This window comes from Gorilla gorilla, chromosome 5 (genome assembly GCF_029281585.2).
Source record: "Gorilla gorilla gorilla isolate KB3781 chromosome 5, NHGRI_mGorGor1-v2.1_pri, whole genome shotgun sequence".
In the NCBI taxonomy this organism is placed as follows: Eukaryota; Metazoa; Chordata; class Mammalia; order Primates; family Hominidae; genus Gorilla; species Gorilla gorilla.
Window position 1 is genome coordinate 149,768,518 of NC_073229.2, and position 17,011 is coordinate 149,785,528.

The 17,011-nt window shown below is 37.6% G+C and overlaps 1 long non-coding RNA gene across 1 annotated transcript in view; it reads right to left on the minus strand.

Moving 5' to 3' along the window:
- LOC129534089 (uncharacterized) overlaps positions 1 to 17,011 on the minus strand; it is a 169,009-nt gene that overhangs the window by 14,195 nt on the left and 137,803 nt on the right. The gene's annotated exons all lie outside the window — the stretch shown is intronic.

A 17,011-nucleotide genomic window follows, 5' to 3' on the forward strand; every position in this document is an offset into this window, starting at 1 on the left:
AGACATGGAGACTATCCAAAGGATCTCACACTCTCCTCTTATATTCTAAATTCCCTATATTATGCTTTCAATGAAACACCATAGGGTAACATGAGTTTTGCTGGGGTTTTTTGCACCTTCAGATTAAAATTTACAAATAAATGGTTCTACAGTTTGATTGTATCCCACAAATTCCGTGTGTTGGAAACTGAATTCCCAATGTGGCAGTCTTGAAAGGTGGGGCCTTTAAGATGCGATTGGATCATAAGGGCTCTGCCCTCACGAATGGATTAAGTCATTTGTGGATTAATGGATTTGTGGGTTAACAGATGAGTGGGTTAATGAATTAGTGGATTATCATGAGAGTGGGACTGGTAGCTTTATAAGAAGAGGAGGAAAGACCTGAGGTACCACCCTCAGTGCCCTTGCCAAGTGATACCCTGGGCTGCCTCAAGGACTCCTCAGCAGTCCCCAACATCAAGAAGGCTCTCAGCAGATGCAGCCCCTCAAATTGGAACTTTTCAGCCTCTATAGTTTTAAGAAATAAATGTCTTTGAAAAAATTACTCAGCTTTAGGTATTCTGTTATAAGCAACAGAAAATGCACTAATACCTATGGTTTAGTTTTGTCTTTGAATTAGACCACTTTTCCTTGCCCACTTACTCTCAAACTTGGATAGGTTTTGTTTTTGTCTGTTGTTCACTTTAGAAGCATCTGCACACTTTGTGTTTGCTCTGTTCTCCTATCTAAAACTTTCACTTTAAACAAGATCTGAGGATCATAACCCGTAGAATAAAACATTTCCCCAGGATGCCATGGTGACCTAATAATAATACCCCTCTCTGAGTTTGTAGCCCAATCCTGAAATATAGTTGGTGCAAATTTTCATATGGGAATAACATCCTCAGAAGGCATCATGCCACTTGTTTTTTTTTAATTAATAAGCTCCTAACACAAATTTGATGTCATTTGCAGATGAGAAAATGGGGCTTGATGAAGTTGATTACTTCAATGATGCAACCAGTCCTGCTTGAACTCCTCTCTGTCTGGAGGAAGGAAGGCAGAGACTCTAGAAACATACTTGATTCCCACAGCACGTATGTGCTGAGGAAGAGACTGAGTGGGTCTTGGCTTCAGGCAGGGCTGTACTCTACTGTGATATCAGCAGCACTCATCCTTGAATCTCCAAGAGCTTGTCTTCCTTCAAAATGCTGATTCAGACACAGAGTCTAGACTTGTTTCTCTTTTCTTAAAAGTACACATCAGGAAGAAAACCTAAGGCCTCTTGTAAAAACATCACTGACATGCTTCCTGGTGATTTCTCAGCAGCTATTTGTCCCCCAGATATATTTTTTCACTGCCATTTCACCCAATGTTAATTGAAATGCTAAACTAAATGTTTAGCCATCCTTGCATGCATGGATAATTAATAAACTGATTATAAAATTATAGTGATGAGGGATTACTAAGCCATGATAAATTACAACCATTATTTCAGTCTTGACTATAAAGATTATTATAAGGATGATAGAGGTTTCTTATGGATTTTTAGTCATTTACACGTAATGAAGTAAAAATGTCTTTTTCAATTTTCAAATATGTCACCGAAGCCAAAATTGGATCTTGTCATTTTTAAGTTTTGTATATGCTTGATTTCTGTTGTATTTGTTTCAGATTGTGTTTGCTTCATGAAAAGGATAAGTTTTCTTTTTTCAGGTAGTGAGGGGTTTAACTACATTTTATTTCTCCCAAAAGCTATTAATCTTGGCAATAAAAATTCTATATTTCTCCAGCAAAATCTAAGATGCTTACCTCAAAGCAGCTTTTGAAGTTATTTCTGTCAGTGTTGTTCTGATTATGCTGTGAGGAGCCTGAGGAATTCCTCAGAGACACCTGAGGACAGGGGCAAGGAAAAACATCAGAGTAGACTGGGATAGGGGAGGATGGAGATGGCTCTTGCAGTCATGAGGAACTCACCTCTGGTTGAGTTGAGCAGTTCCACTTTTGATCTGTGTTGCATGTTGGACTTTTACATAAGGTTTTATTTGAAGAAAGATCCATGTGGTACCATGAATATTAATAATATTAACTAATAATAATATTAACTAATAATCAAAAGGACTTGAAATCCAATGATTAAATACCTAAATTTTATAAATGAGGGAACTGAGCTTCAGAGAGAGTAAATAACTTGTTTAACATAACACAGCTAGTAAAAATTTGCCTGAATTAATTATTCCTAAAAATTAAAAGGCTATGATCAATTTAACCAATATTTATCAAATGCCTACAAAGGAAAAGGCACTATGCCAGGCCTCCAGGGAATAAAGAAAATAACAACGTCACACTTCAAGTAAATGGCAGAATCAAGGCATGAATCTGCATCTTCTTACCCCAATTAGAGTGCACTTTCCACTATAGCAGTATGCCCCGAATTTGGTTTATGAACACCTAGTCTTTCAGGATGATCTTCCACTTGAAAAATTCAATTGAAGTTTTGCATTGCATTTTAAAGGGTATGAGAAGTCCTATAGTAAAGAAATGTGCTTAGACTACAGTTCCAAAATTTATTACCATGGAATACTATTCATGTCATATGTATTTATATCCCAAAGAATGCAATTTGAGAAATTCTGCACTATCATAGCTCTCTTTATTAGATTTGAAACTGAAATCTAGCAGAGTCTTCTTTTAAAACCTACATTTCCATGGTTTACATGTAACTGTGGCTTGAGAAATGTTAATCTCAGTGATAAGTGTTAGACTGGATATACTCTTTATATACACATACACATATTGTATGTGGATGTTACAGAAAATACTATGTCCAAATAAGCATAAATTAAATGCAGTATACCAACTGTTAACACAGTATTGTGTTTGCTGTAAAGTCGGCTCACACCTGTTTAATATTTGTCATGAAAATCTCAATGTAGTTTTTATTCCTTCTAAACATTTAATGCCAGTATTATAATTCACTGGAAATATTGAATTAATTTTAGTAAAATAAGGACTGATTAATACCTCTAGTCCAATTTTCAGATAAATGACTTTCTGCAAAAGGAAAATCAATTTGTTTTTCTTATAAAACACACACACCTTGCTGCATTTTGTTTTGGTCAGAATGTTAAATATAAAAAATAATAAATAGCAAAATTTCCCCCAAAAATTCATTTCAGGTACACCGAACAAAAATAATGCCATAAACCTTGGAAGAGAACCTGTTCTTGCAAGACCAATTTTTCAGGATCAAAAGTGTTTATATAAGCTCACAAATTTTGGATCTTTTCCAAGACTAAATCTCCAACACTTCAGAGGTTGGCCCATCACTAATATTTACAATATATTTGACATTTCGTGGGATGGACTCACAGGCCTTTATGATAGGCAGCTTCCTAATATGACGGAGTGCCAGAACAATTTGCTGTGTGTGCGAAAGGCAGTAAGATGGCACTGGCATTTTGCAACAGGAAGGAAATGATTTGTAGGTACCTTGAGCCTGTTGTATCTTGTCAGTTTTGTTAGTTGAGAAATGTCATTGGGGACCCATTAGTACATAGGCAGCCGTGCCGCCCACCTGAGAAGCACTCCTTGCCAAGTGATTTGAGACCTGTGTTTGGGCAAGGTTCCTTTTCAAAGTATTACATTGCATTACAGAAAACTTACAGAAACAGGCCCTCACGCATGCTGATTCTTAACCCTTTATAAGACCTAGCATGATGCCTTACATTTATTAGGCCATTATAATAAGATTTTTCAACAGACTCATGCCCTTACCAATTGGCACATGTAAAATAAAGTGTATTCTGAACTCTTTTATCACACATCCCTCTAATACCCCATTTATCACTGTGTTTAATTTTATTTTTTTCCAAAGTCTGGTCATTCCTAACAATGCTTCTGATGACTGCATAATTATTACACTTTCATTGCCAAGGACAGAAATAGGGTAAAGCCACAGATGCTTTTTCTCCTGCCAAATTAGGATTATCCTCCAAAATCTGTATTATTACTTGGCCTCTTTTAAGAGACCCATTTCTTTGGATTGTGAGGGTTCACACCTGTAATATGCATGCTCGAGGTTCTGTAATCTTGAAAGTTGTTTTGTGAGATCAGGCATAGGAAACTCTATTAGGTATGACAAAGATGGGTAAGATATGGATCCTGCTCTCGGAGAGCTTCAATCTAATTGTAGATTCAAGACAAACACATATACATGGGGCACCACTTACCAAACCCCAATGAAAGCACTATTGTAGAAGTGGTTCAGATGCTTGTATTGACCAAAAAAAAAAAAAAGAGAAGAGGATTGATATTCATATGCTTCCTTCGTTAGAGAATATGAGATTCGCATGAGCAGAGACTATCCTGATTCAACATGCCACCTTCAAAAGCCAAAACCAGGCTCTGCACTGTCCCCAGCTTCTCCCACCCCAGCAGCACTGTATTCTTCTGAGACTCATGTGTTTCCTTTTGCTCATTCTAACAGTGTCCATGGCTTTACCCTTTTCTTTTGCTACACTGCCATAGCCTTGCTCTTTACAGGAATCTGACCTTTCACTCCCCAGAGTTCTGCAGCATGATGAGAAAGAGACCAATTTAAAAAAAAAAAAAAAAAAAAAACAATAGAAGTGAGCACACCCACAAAGACGACTCCAGTTGGAGTTCTCTTCCCCTGAGTGATTCCATGTTTATTAATGTGCATGGTAATTTATAACTTGCAGTCCTGTAACATGGCCTTAGGCTATTTCCAAGGCAGCTCCCAGGAGATCAGAAGGCAGCTTTCAGCAGTGAAACATTTAAGGAGGCAAGCAAGAGTTGCCTCAGAGTCCAGCCCTGTCGGAATATGTCCTGTATAGCAAGGCTGCCAGTTGAAGGAAATAATTACAAGTGGCTGCCTAACTGCCATGGCGATAGAAACTTAACCCAAGTGTTTTCAGGTAACTGCCAGCCTTGGGCCTGGCCACCTGCCATGGGCCCCACAGCACACGGCCCTGTGTGAAGTGGGTGTTTTACAGCAAGTGACAGCAACGCAGCTGTTTGCATTAGAATTTAACCTAGGTATGCCAGACAGCTGTGCCAAAGCACATCCTACTGCTTCATTAATTCAAAAGCAACTGGCATTAAAAAAACCATTTGAAACTGATTGCTGGTTTCAGTTCCTTGTCAAGCACTAGCTACTTAATTCAATTTAATAAAATATTTTTATTTTATTACAAATACTATTACGTGTGTGACACCTGGGAATAAAGAAGGTACAGGCCCTAACCCAAAGACAGGAACACCTTCCCAACTCTTAAGCAACTCTCTATCAAGTAGGGACACACACACACACACACACACACACACACACACACACAAATGTCATAATTCAATTTTAGGTACAAAAATAGAAATAAATACAAGCTAAATAGTGATACAGAAAAGAGACTGGTTACTTCTGACTAGAGTAGTCAGGAATGACTTCCCAAAGGTGATGCTATTTAACTGGATTTTGTAGGGCAAATAGAAACTCTCTAGGCACAAAAGAGAGTGAAGCGGCCCAACAGACAGAGGGAGTATAACACACTGTGGTATGGAAATGTGAAATTGAATGCTGTGGTTGGAGAAAAATGGGTGGTTCAGGCTTACTGAGGGTAGAGTGAGTCTATATGTCTGAGTGAGCAGTTCCCGCTTACAGAGCCCCGGGTGCCAATCCAGGAATCAGACCTGTACAGCACACATGGGAAGTCATTAACGGGCATTATACAGACTGTGACTCATTCAGGTTTACTCTCTGAAAGCTCATTCTGGCAGCAGCTGCTGGATGACGTGTTAGAGGAGGAGACTGAAGTCAGTTGAGAGGCTGTTGCGACAGTCCAGGCAGGAGGAAGTAAGGGCCTGGCATGAGGCATTCACAGTAATGACACTGAGGAAAGGATACTTCTGCTGGGGTGGCAACAATTCACCCATTGCTTCTGCAGTCAGACTTTAGATTTTGGCATGCATAGATTTGTTGGTGAGTAAAGAGGACCACCATGGTCTTAGAAAGAAGTACTGATGTAAGAATGCTAAAATTACGGAATTACAGAACATTAAACATGGAAAATATCTTAAATGGTCTATTCCAACTACCTCATTTACCTACAAGAGAGTTGGCTAATGAAGGATAAATTTCAACCTGGTAGCCAGGTACCCAGCCAGTGAGACAGGGAATTGTTTGGTGGGGTATTCTTGGGTTGAATTGTGTTCCCAAAAGATATGTTGAAGTCCTAACCCCTGTTACTTGTGAGTTGACCTTATTTGGAAATAGGGTCTTTGCAGATGTTATCAGATAAATCATTAGGGTGGGCCCTGATCCAGTAGGACTGCTGTCCTTATAAGAAGATGGAAGTGAATATGTGAAGACATAGAGACACAGGGAGAACCCCTTGTGAGATGGAAGCAGAGATTGCCAAGATGCAGTTGCAAACCAAGGAAGGCCAAGGATTGGAGGCCAGCACCAGAAGTTAGGAAGAAGCCAGGAAGATTCTACCCAGAACCTCAGGGGGAACCTGACTATGACAGCCCCTTGATTTCCAACTTCTAGCCCACAGATCTATGAGAAGATAACTTATTGTTTTATTTTACGTCATTTTATTTTTTGAGACAAGGTCTCACTCTGTCACCTGAGCTAGAGTGCAGTGGCATGATCTTGGCTCACTGCAGCCTTGACCTCCCAGTCTCAGGTGATCCCCCCACCTCAGCCTCCCAAATAACTGGGACGACAAGCATGTGCCACCACACCCAGCTAATTTTTGTTTTGTTTTGTTTTGAGATGGAATCTCACTCTGTTGCCCAGGCTGGAGTGCAGTGGCATGACCTTGGCTCACTGCAACCTCCACCTCCTGGGTTCAAGAGATTCTTGTTTCAGCCTCCCAAGTAGCTGGGATTACAGGCGCCCACTACAACACCTGGCTAATTTTTGTATTTTTAGTAGAGATGGGGTTTCACTATATTAGTCAGGCTGATCTCAAACTCCTGACCTCAGGTGATCCACCCGCCTCAGCCTCCCAAAATGTTGGAATTACAGATGTGGGACACTGCACCCAGCCTAATTTTTGTATTTTTTGAAGAGACAGGGTTTCATCATGTTGGCCACGTTGGCCTTGAATTCCTGGGCTCAAGCAATTCGCCTGCCTTGGCCTCCCAAAGTTGTTGTTTTCATCTACCTAGATCGTGGTACTTTTTTTTTTTTTTTGAGAGGGAGTCTCACTGTGTCACCAGGCTGGAGAACAGTGGCATGATCTCAGCTCACTGCAACCTCCGCCTCCTGGGTTCAAGTAATTCTCCTGCCTCAGCCTCCTGAGCAGCTGGGATTACAGGTGCCCGCCACCATACCCAGCTAATTTTTGTATTTTTAGTAGAGATGTGGTTTCATCATGGTACTTTTTAATGGCAGCCCTAGGAAATGAATACAGATTGGTTCAATAGTAAGTTTCATTTGCAATGAGTTTTTAAACATTAAAAAAAATTAAAAATGTGAGTATACTTTATAAAGAACTTTCATTCATTTTCTCATTTAATCTTCACATCAGTTCTTGGAGGTGGGGGTAGTGAGGAAAGAGCTGATTGTTCCAAAGTCATCAAGTGATGGAACCAAAGTCAAATTACAAGACTTCTGGCTCCAACTGCTATGCTCTTCCCTGTATCCTATCCCATTAGTGACTTTAACAGTTCATGTATGGTGAAAACCTTTAAGGATATGCTGAGCTTATTAAAGAAGATTTCTGCACTGTGATTGCTTAAGTACATACTCAAGAAGGGTCAACTTGAGATATTAGTGTGAGCACTAGCAAGCAGCTCTGTTTCCAGGAAAGAAATGCTAGTGATATAATGTAATCATGTAAATGGTCTAATTCATTCCAATAAACATTTACATTCAAAGTTTGACAGGAGAAAAAAAAGCCTATAAAGTGACATAGTGTTACATCTCCTCCCTGGTTGTCTCCTGAGTCTGAAGACATAATCTTTCTTTATAAGAGGAGTATCTGTAGCTTTGGAAACCAAAACCAACTCAGCTATTCCTGGTCTAGCTGGGTTTTGACTGGTTTCATACATGATCCTATAATTTGTTATCTCAATTCCTATTGTGGGGTTTTCATGGTTAGGAGAAAAAAATCATGTCTTGGGCAAGTGACACAATTCAGCTTTTCCTGTTATTATTTTTGATTTGGGGTTTTTGTTCACTCTATTTTTGTTTATTTTTTATTTTTATGTTTTGAGATGCTAGAGAATGTGTAGGTAATTGCAGGGAGACAAACCATTGACCAATAATTTAGCATAGGAGGAGGAATCCACTTCTGAAAAATTATCTATGTGCCCCTAAATGCCATTTATCAGAAATTGGCTAATGGTATTATGTTAATTAAAGATGTGTCATGCATCTGGCTTCATGCAAAGAAGGAAGGGAGAGAGAAGGAAAAAGGAGGAAAAGAACAAAAACCTCTCCACTTATATAGGTCTAGGTCATCAAATGACAGTGGTTTCCTAAACAGGAACCTTGTGGATCTTTATTAAAGTAGCAGGAGAGTGGCTTCCAGTTTCATTCAGGAGGAGACCTTTGCAGAGCAGCAGAAAAGTGCTGCATTTCTAAGAGTTTACAAAGCTTAGGGTCATTCTCTATTTGGTTCAAGTCCTAAAAGTACTTAGTAGCCAAGAATAGTGATTTAAAGGTAAACATCAGCCTTTCATCTTTCTGACTGGGCTGAAGGCAAATTCATGACCAATCCTCTATCCAGACCATAAAGTGTAATGTTTAGTCTCAGGACAGACACCATTAACACCAGAAATAATACCTCTCTCTGCATGTGTATTAAAGTTCTTCTTAACCTGGAGTTGCAACTCTGGGTGTGTGGAATTGTTCTCCAGACTAATAACATTATGCACATGTGAAGAGTTTAAGTTGTAAGTTACCCCAAATAAAGATATCAAATAGGAATAGGTCTTAAACTACAAATTTATTGTTATATTCTATATCAACCTCACACAGTAAAATAATTAGAAGTCTCATGTCATATTAATTCATGAGCATTCCCTCGTCTTTCTTCTATAAGCCATAAATTCACATCCTAATATACTGGAGAAAAGTCAACAGAGTCTATAGTACCTCAAGCTCATAGTTCTGATCCCTCTACTTTTCATAGTATGATATAAACTGAATAACAAAAAATCTAGGATACTAAGTTGGTATGTATAGCATTTAAAACAGACCACTGAAACTGTTCTGGTTTTTGTTTCTTTGTTCTTTCACTTAATAAATCACCCCCCAAAATACCCCCAAAAACTACGTACCCATTTTTGTTAAAGTACCCAAGTTTATATATTACAACTAAGATGGTATGGAACGCTTAAAAATTAGAAAACTAGTTTTTTATTTAATTTCAATTTTTTTTATTAAAAATTTGAAACCAATTTTTTTATTATTATATTTTTTGAGACAGAGTCTCACTCTGTCACCCAGGATGGAGTGCAGTGGTATGATCTTGGCTCACTGCAGCCTCCACCTTCTGTGTTCAAGTGATTCTCCTGCCTCAGCCTCCCGAGAAGCTGGGACTACAGGCACCTGCCACCATGCCCAGCTAATTTTTGTATTTTTACTAGAGACAGGGTTTCACCATGTTGGCCAGGATGGTCTTGCACTTCTGACCTCAGGTGATCCACCCAACACAGCCTCTCAAAGTGCTGGGATTACAGGCATGAGCCACTGCACCTGGCCCTGAAACCAATGTTTAAAAAATAAAATAGAAAAACCCAATTCATATCTTCAATATCTCTTCTTCAAATTAGCAACTCTTCAAATTCATTCAAAAATTGTGTCAGTTAAAATTATTTGGTTAAAATGTCAGCACTGAAGTTTCTTGTCAGGTTCATAAGGGTACATGAGACATCAAATATCATTAGATTGTTGTTAGAAAAAAATTATAATTAGAAACCAATAACAAAAAGATAATCAGAAAATCTCAAAATACATGGACATTAAACAACACACTTCCAAATAACACCTGGGTCAAAGAAGAAATCCCAAGAAAATTTAAAAGTATTTTGAACTAAATTAAAACAAAAACACAACGTATGAAAATTTGTGGAATGCAGCAAAGTCACGCTTAGGTGGAAATTTATAGCATTGAATGAATGTAATAGAATAGAACAAAGCCTAAAATTAATAATTTAAGCTTCCATCTTAGAAATCTAGAAAAAATAGGGCAAATTAAATAGAAAGTAAGAAGAAGAAATAATAAACATTTGAATAGAAATCAATAAAATTGAAAATAGGAAACCAATAGGCAAAATCAAGGAAATCAAAAGCCAATTCTTTGAAGAGATAAGAAAAATCAATAAGCTTCTAGCAAGGCTAACTAGAATAAAAGAAAGAAGAAAGGACACAAATTGCTAATATCAGAAATGAAAAAGGGGACATCACTACAGCTTCCATGGACATTGATAATAAAGGAATACTATTAACAACTTTATGCCCACAAGCTTGGTAACCTAGATGAAAGAGACCAACTCCTTGAAAGACAATCTGCCAAAACTCACACAAGAAAAAATAAACAATCTTAATAGGCCTAAATTTATCAAAAACATTGAATCAATAACTAATAACCTTCCAAAACAGAAAGCATCATGTCCAAATGAATTCACTGGTAAATGTTACCAAATATTTAAGGAAGAAATTAAAGCAATCTGTACAATCTCTTTTAGAGAATAGAAGCAGAGAGAATACTTTCTAACTTATTCTGAGACCAGCATCACTCTAATACCAAAATCAGATGAAGACATTCAAAAAAAAAAAAAAGAAAACTATGTACCTGTATCTCTCATGAACATAGATGCAAATATTCTCAACAATTATTAGCAAATTGAATCCAACAATGTACAAACAGCATTATACACCACGACCAAGTGGGATTTATTTCAGGTATACAAAGCTGGTTCAACATTGCAAATCAATTACTGTAATTCATCACATCAACAGGCTAAAAAAGAAAAGTCATATGATCATATAAATAGATACAGAAAAAGCACCTGACAGTATCCAATATCCATTTAATTAAAAAAAATCTCAGGAAACTAGGAATAGAGGAAAACTTCCTCAGTTTAATAAAAAATATCTACAAAAACCTACAGCTAACTAGAAGTGTTCCTACTGAGATCAGGAAAAAGGTAAAGATGTCTCTTCTTACTACTGCTTTTCAAGATTACACTGGAAGTCCTAGCTAACGCAATAAGAAAAGGAATTAAAAGGTATACTGATTGGGAAGATGGAAATAAAAGTGTCTTTGTTTTTATATGACATGATTGTTTAGGTAAAAATCTGAAAGAATTGACCAAAAAATCCTCCAACTAATAAGCAATAGTAGCAAGGTTGCAGGATACAAGGTTAATGTACAAAAGGCAATTGCTTTTCTATATATCAGCAATGAACAAGTGAAATTTGACATTAAAAACACAATACCATTTACTTTGGCATCCCCCAAAAATGAAATACTTAGGTATAAACGTAACAAAATATGAACATGATCTATATGAGAACTACAAAACTCTGATGAAAGAAATCAAAAAAGAACTAAATAAATGAAGAGGTATTCTATGTTCACGGATAGGAAGACTCAATATTGCCAAGACATCAATAATCCCCAACTTGATCTATAGATTCAATGCAATCTTAGTTAAATCTCAGCAAACTATCCTGTGGACACTGACAAAGCTATATGGGGAGTCAAAAGACACAACATTGAAGAAGAAGAACAAAGTTGGAGGAATGACAATACCCAACTTCAAGATTTAATATAAAGCTACAGTAACCAAGACTGCATGGAATTGGCAAAAAAAGAGACAAAGAGATCAATAGAACAGGATAGAAAGCCCAGAAATAAACTCACATAAACATAGTCATCTGACCTTTGACAAAGAAGCATAGACAATACAGTGGAGCAAAGATAGTCTTTTCAGCAAATGATGCTGGAACAACTAGAAATTCATAGCCAAAAAATGAATCTACATACAGACCTTACACTCTTTACAAAAATTAACTTAAAATAAATCACAAACACAAATGAAAAATGCAAAACTATAAGCTCTTAAAAGATAATATAAGAGAAAATCTAGATGCCTTGGCATGACAATGACTTTACAGACACAACACCAAAAGCATAATCCATGAAAAAAAGAATTGATAAGCTGTACTTCATTAAAATGAAAATTTTCTACTCTGTAAAAGACACTATCAAGAAAATGAGATAACAAGCCACAGACAGGGAGAAAATATTTGCCAAAGACACATCTGATAAAGACTGTTCTTCAAAATATACAAAGAATGCATAAAAGTCAACAATAAGAAAACAAACAACTTGATTAAGAAATAAGCCAAAAACCTTAACAGACACCTGCTTCCCCAAAGAAGATACATAGATGGGAAATAAGCATACAAAAAGTCAGGACTAGCTACATAATCTTCAGCATCTAGTGTAAAATATAAATATGGAGTTACTTGTTCAAAACTTACTAAGAATTTTAAAACAAATTTCATTTGCCCCAACAGAGTATTAAACTGAGTGTGGGGTTGGTCCTTTGAAGCATGGCGCCCTGTGAAACTGCACTGGTGGTACATCCATGAAGCTCCACATTATATGTTATCAGGTAAATGCAAATTTAAACAGATAACACTACACACCAGTTAGAATGGCCAAACTCTAGAACACTGACCACTCTAAATGCTGACAAGGATGTGGAACGACAGGAACTCTCATTCACTGGTGCTGGGAATGCAAAATGATGTAGCTACTTTGCAAGACAGTTTAGCAGTTCCCTACAAAACTAAATATACTCTTACCATACAATCCAGCAATTATGCTCTCTGGTATTTACCCGAAAGAATTGAAACTTATGTCCACAAACACACAAAAAAATCCTACACACAGTGATTTATAACAGCTTCACTTGTAATTACCAAAACTGAAAGTAAACAAGATACCTTCAGTACTTCAGTAGCTGCACGGAAAAATAAAATGTAGTTCATCCAGTCAATGGAATATTACTCAGTGGTAAAAACAAATGAGCTATCAAGCCACGAAAAAAACATGAAAGAAACTTTATTATTACTAAGTGAAAGAAGCCAATCTGAAAGCCTGTATATTGCATGATTCCAATTATATGACATTCTGGAAAAGGTAAAACTAAGTAGATAGTAAAAATACGTTTTTTGGTCAGGGGTTATAGGTAAGAAAGGAATTAATACGTAGAATACAGGATTTCTAGGGCAGTGAAACTATTTTATATCATCTTATAATGGTGAGCACATCTCATGATACATTTCTCCAAACCCATAGAATATACAATACCTATCTGAAGCAATTGTGAATGGGAGTTCACTCATGATTTCTCCATTCTTGGTATATAAGAATGCTTGTGATTTTTGCACATTGATTTTGCAAAGTTGACTTTGCTGAAGTTGCTTATCAGTTTAAGGAGATTTGGGGCTGAGACGATGGGGTCTGAAATGGTAAGTTTCTTAAAGGAGGACTTGTGCTGCTTATATCCATATTTGACATACCACTCTGCAAAGTATGCTTGGTACACATTAGGCACTCAATTGAACTGAACTTTCCCAAGTATTGTGACAGCTCCAGTCATGAGGCTAGTGGCCTCAGTTCACAATACCAAGAGTGAACTCTAATGTAAACTATGGTGGATTTGGGATGCTTATGTTATCTCAATGTAGGTTCATCAAAGGTGACGAATGTGCCACTCTGATGGGGGATGTTAATAATGGGAGAAGCTATGCATGTGTGGGGCAAACAGTATATGGGAAATATCTACACCTTTCTCTCAATTTTGCTGTGAATCTAAAACTGTTCTAAAAAAATTAAGTCTAAAAATGTTCAGTGAAGTGTGTATGTTAAAAAGTTAAATTCCAGCACTCCGGGAGGCCGAGCTGGGCAGATCATGAGGTCAGGAGTTCAAAACCAACCTGACCAACATGATGAAACCCCGTCTCTACTAAAAATACAAAAATTAGCCGGGTGTGGTGGCAGGCATCTGTAATCCCAGCTACTCAGGAGGCTGAGGCAGGAGAATCGCTTGAACCTGTGAGGTAGAGGTTACAGTGAGCCGAGACTGCACCACTGCACTCCAGCCTGGGTAACAGAGCAAGACTCCGTCTCAAAAAAAAAAAAAAAAAAAAAATTAAAGATGGCCATTGAACAAATGAAAATAAAATCAGTAAATTCCAAGCCAACAAAGGAAATATAGAGAAATCAGCACAAACAAAAAATAAAGTTATCTAGCCCTTTATCATTTCTCATTCCCATTCAGTCTTCGTACAATATTTGATGCTATCAATCACTCTCTTTCCAATTATGTTTCCCTCTTAGCCTCCAAGATTCCTCCTTCTGCTGTGCAGCAAGTGATGGTTTTGTTCGTTGTGGTCACCTGTGCACTGATTTCATCTCTCCTTCTGAAATGGTAAATTTCTTTTCTTTTTTTTTTTTTTTTTTTTACTATACTTTAACTTCTAGGGTACATGTGCACAACGTGCAGGTTTGTTACATATGTATACATGTGCCATGTTGGTGTGCTGCACCCATTAACTTGTCATTTACATTAGGTATATCTCCTAACACTATCCCTCCCTGCTGACCCCACCCCACGACAGGCCCCAGTGTGTGATGTTCCCCTTCCTGTGTCCAAGTGTTCTCATTGTTCAATTCCCACCTATGAGTGAGAACATGCAGTGTTTGTTTTTTTGTCCCTGTGATAGTTTGCTGAGAATGATGGTTTCCAGCTTCATCCATGTCCCTACAAAGGACATGAACTCATCTTTTTTATGGCTGCATAGTATTCCATGGTGTATATGTGCCACATTTTCTTAATCCAGTCTATCATTGTTGGACATTTGGGTTGGTTCCAAGTCTTTGCTATTGTGAATAGTGTCACAATAAACATACATGTGCATGTGTCTTTATAGCAGCATGATTTATAATCCTTTGGGTATATACCCAGTAATGGGATGGCTGGGTCAAATGGTATTTCTAGTTTGAGATCCTTGAGGAATCGCCACACTGTCTTCCACAATGGTTGAAGCAGTTTACAGTCCCACCAACAGTGTAAAAGTGTTCCTGTTTCTCCACATCCTCTCCAGCACCTGTTGTTTCCTGACTTTTTAATGATTGCCATTCTAACTGGTGTGAGATGGTATCTCATTGTGGTTTTGATTTGCATTTCTCTGATGGCCAGTGATGATGAGCATTTTTTCATGTTTCTTTTGGCTGCATAAATGTCTTCTTTTGAGAAGTGTCTGTTCATATCCTTCGCCCACTTGTTGATGGGGTTGTTTGTGTTTTTCTTGTAAATTTGTTTGAGTTCTTTGTAGATTCTGGATATTAGCCGTTTGTCAGATGAGTAGATTGCAAAAATTTTCTCCCATTCTGTAGGTTGCCTGTTCACTCTGATGGTAGTTTCTTTTGCTGTGCAGAAACTCTTTAGTTTAATTAGATCCCATTTGTCAATTTTGGCTTTTGTTGCCATTGCTTTTGGTGTTTTAGACATGAAGTCCTTGCCCATGCCTATGTCCTGAATGGTATTGCCTAGGTTTTCTTCTAGGGTTTTTATGGTTTTAGGTCTAACATTTAAGTCTTTAATCCATCTTGAATTAATTTTTGTGTAAGGTGTAAGGAAGGGATCCAGTTTCAGCTTTCTCCATATGGCTAGCCAGTTTTCCCAGCACCATTTATTAAATAGGGAATCCTTTCCCCATTTCTTGTTCTTGTCAGATTTGTCAAAGATCAGATGGTTGTAGATATGTGGTATTATTTCTGAGGGCTGTGTTCTGTTCCATTGGTCTATATCTCTGTTTTGGTACCAATACCATGCTGTTTTGGTTACTGTAGCCTTGTAGTATAGTTTGAAGTCAGGGAGCGTGATGCCTCCAGCTTTGTTCTTTTGGCTTAGGATTGTCCTGGCAATGCGGGCTCTTTTTTGGTTCCATATGAATTTTAAAGTAGTTTTTTCCAATTCTGTGAAGAAAGTCATTGGTAGCTTGATGGGGATGGCATTGAATCTATAAATTACATTGGGCAGTATGGCCATTTTCACGATATTGATTCTTCCTATCCATGAGCATGGAATGCTTTTCCATTTGTTTGTGTCCTCTTTTATTTAGTTGAGCAGTGGTTTGTAGTTCTCCTTGAAGAGGTCCTTCTCATCCGTTGTCAGTTGGATTCCTAGGTATTTTATTCTCTTTGAAGCAATTGCGAATGGGAGTTCACTCATGATTTGTCTGTTCTTGGCGTATAAGAATGCTTGTGATTTTTGCACATTGATTTTGTATCCTGAGACTTTGCTGAAGTTGCTTATCAGTTTAAGGAGATTTTGGGCTGAGATGATGGGGTATGAAATGGTAAGTTTCTTAAAGGAGGACTTGTGCTGTTTATATTGTTTCGTGCAGCAAAGTCTCAGGATACAAAGTCAATGTGCAAAAATCACAAGCATTCTTATACGCCAAGAACAGACAAATCATGAGTGAACTCCCATTCACAATTGCTTCAAAGAGAATAAAATACCTAGGAATCCAACTGACAACGGATGAGAAGGACCTCCTCAAGGAGAACTACAAACCACTGCTCAACTAAATAAAAGAGGACACAAACAAATGGAAAAGCATTCCATGCTCATGGATAGGAAGAATCAATATCGTGAAAATGGCCATACTGCCCAATGTAATTTATAGATTCAATGCCATCCCCATCAAGCTACCAATGACTTTCTTCACAGAATTGGAAAAAACTACTTTAAAATTCATATGGAACCAAAAAAGAGCCCGCATTGCCAGGACAATCCTAAGCCAAAAGAACAAAGCTGGAGGCATCACGCTACCTGACTTCAAACTATACTACAAGGCTACAGTAACCAAAACAGCATGGTATTGGTACCAAAACAGAGATATAGACCAATGGAACAGAACACAGCCCTCAGAAATAATACCACATATCTACAACCATCTGATCTTTGACAA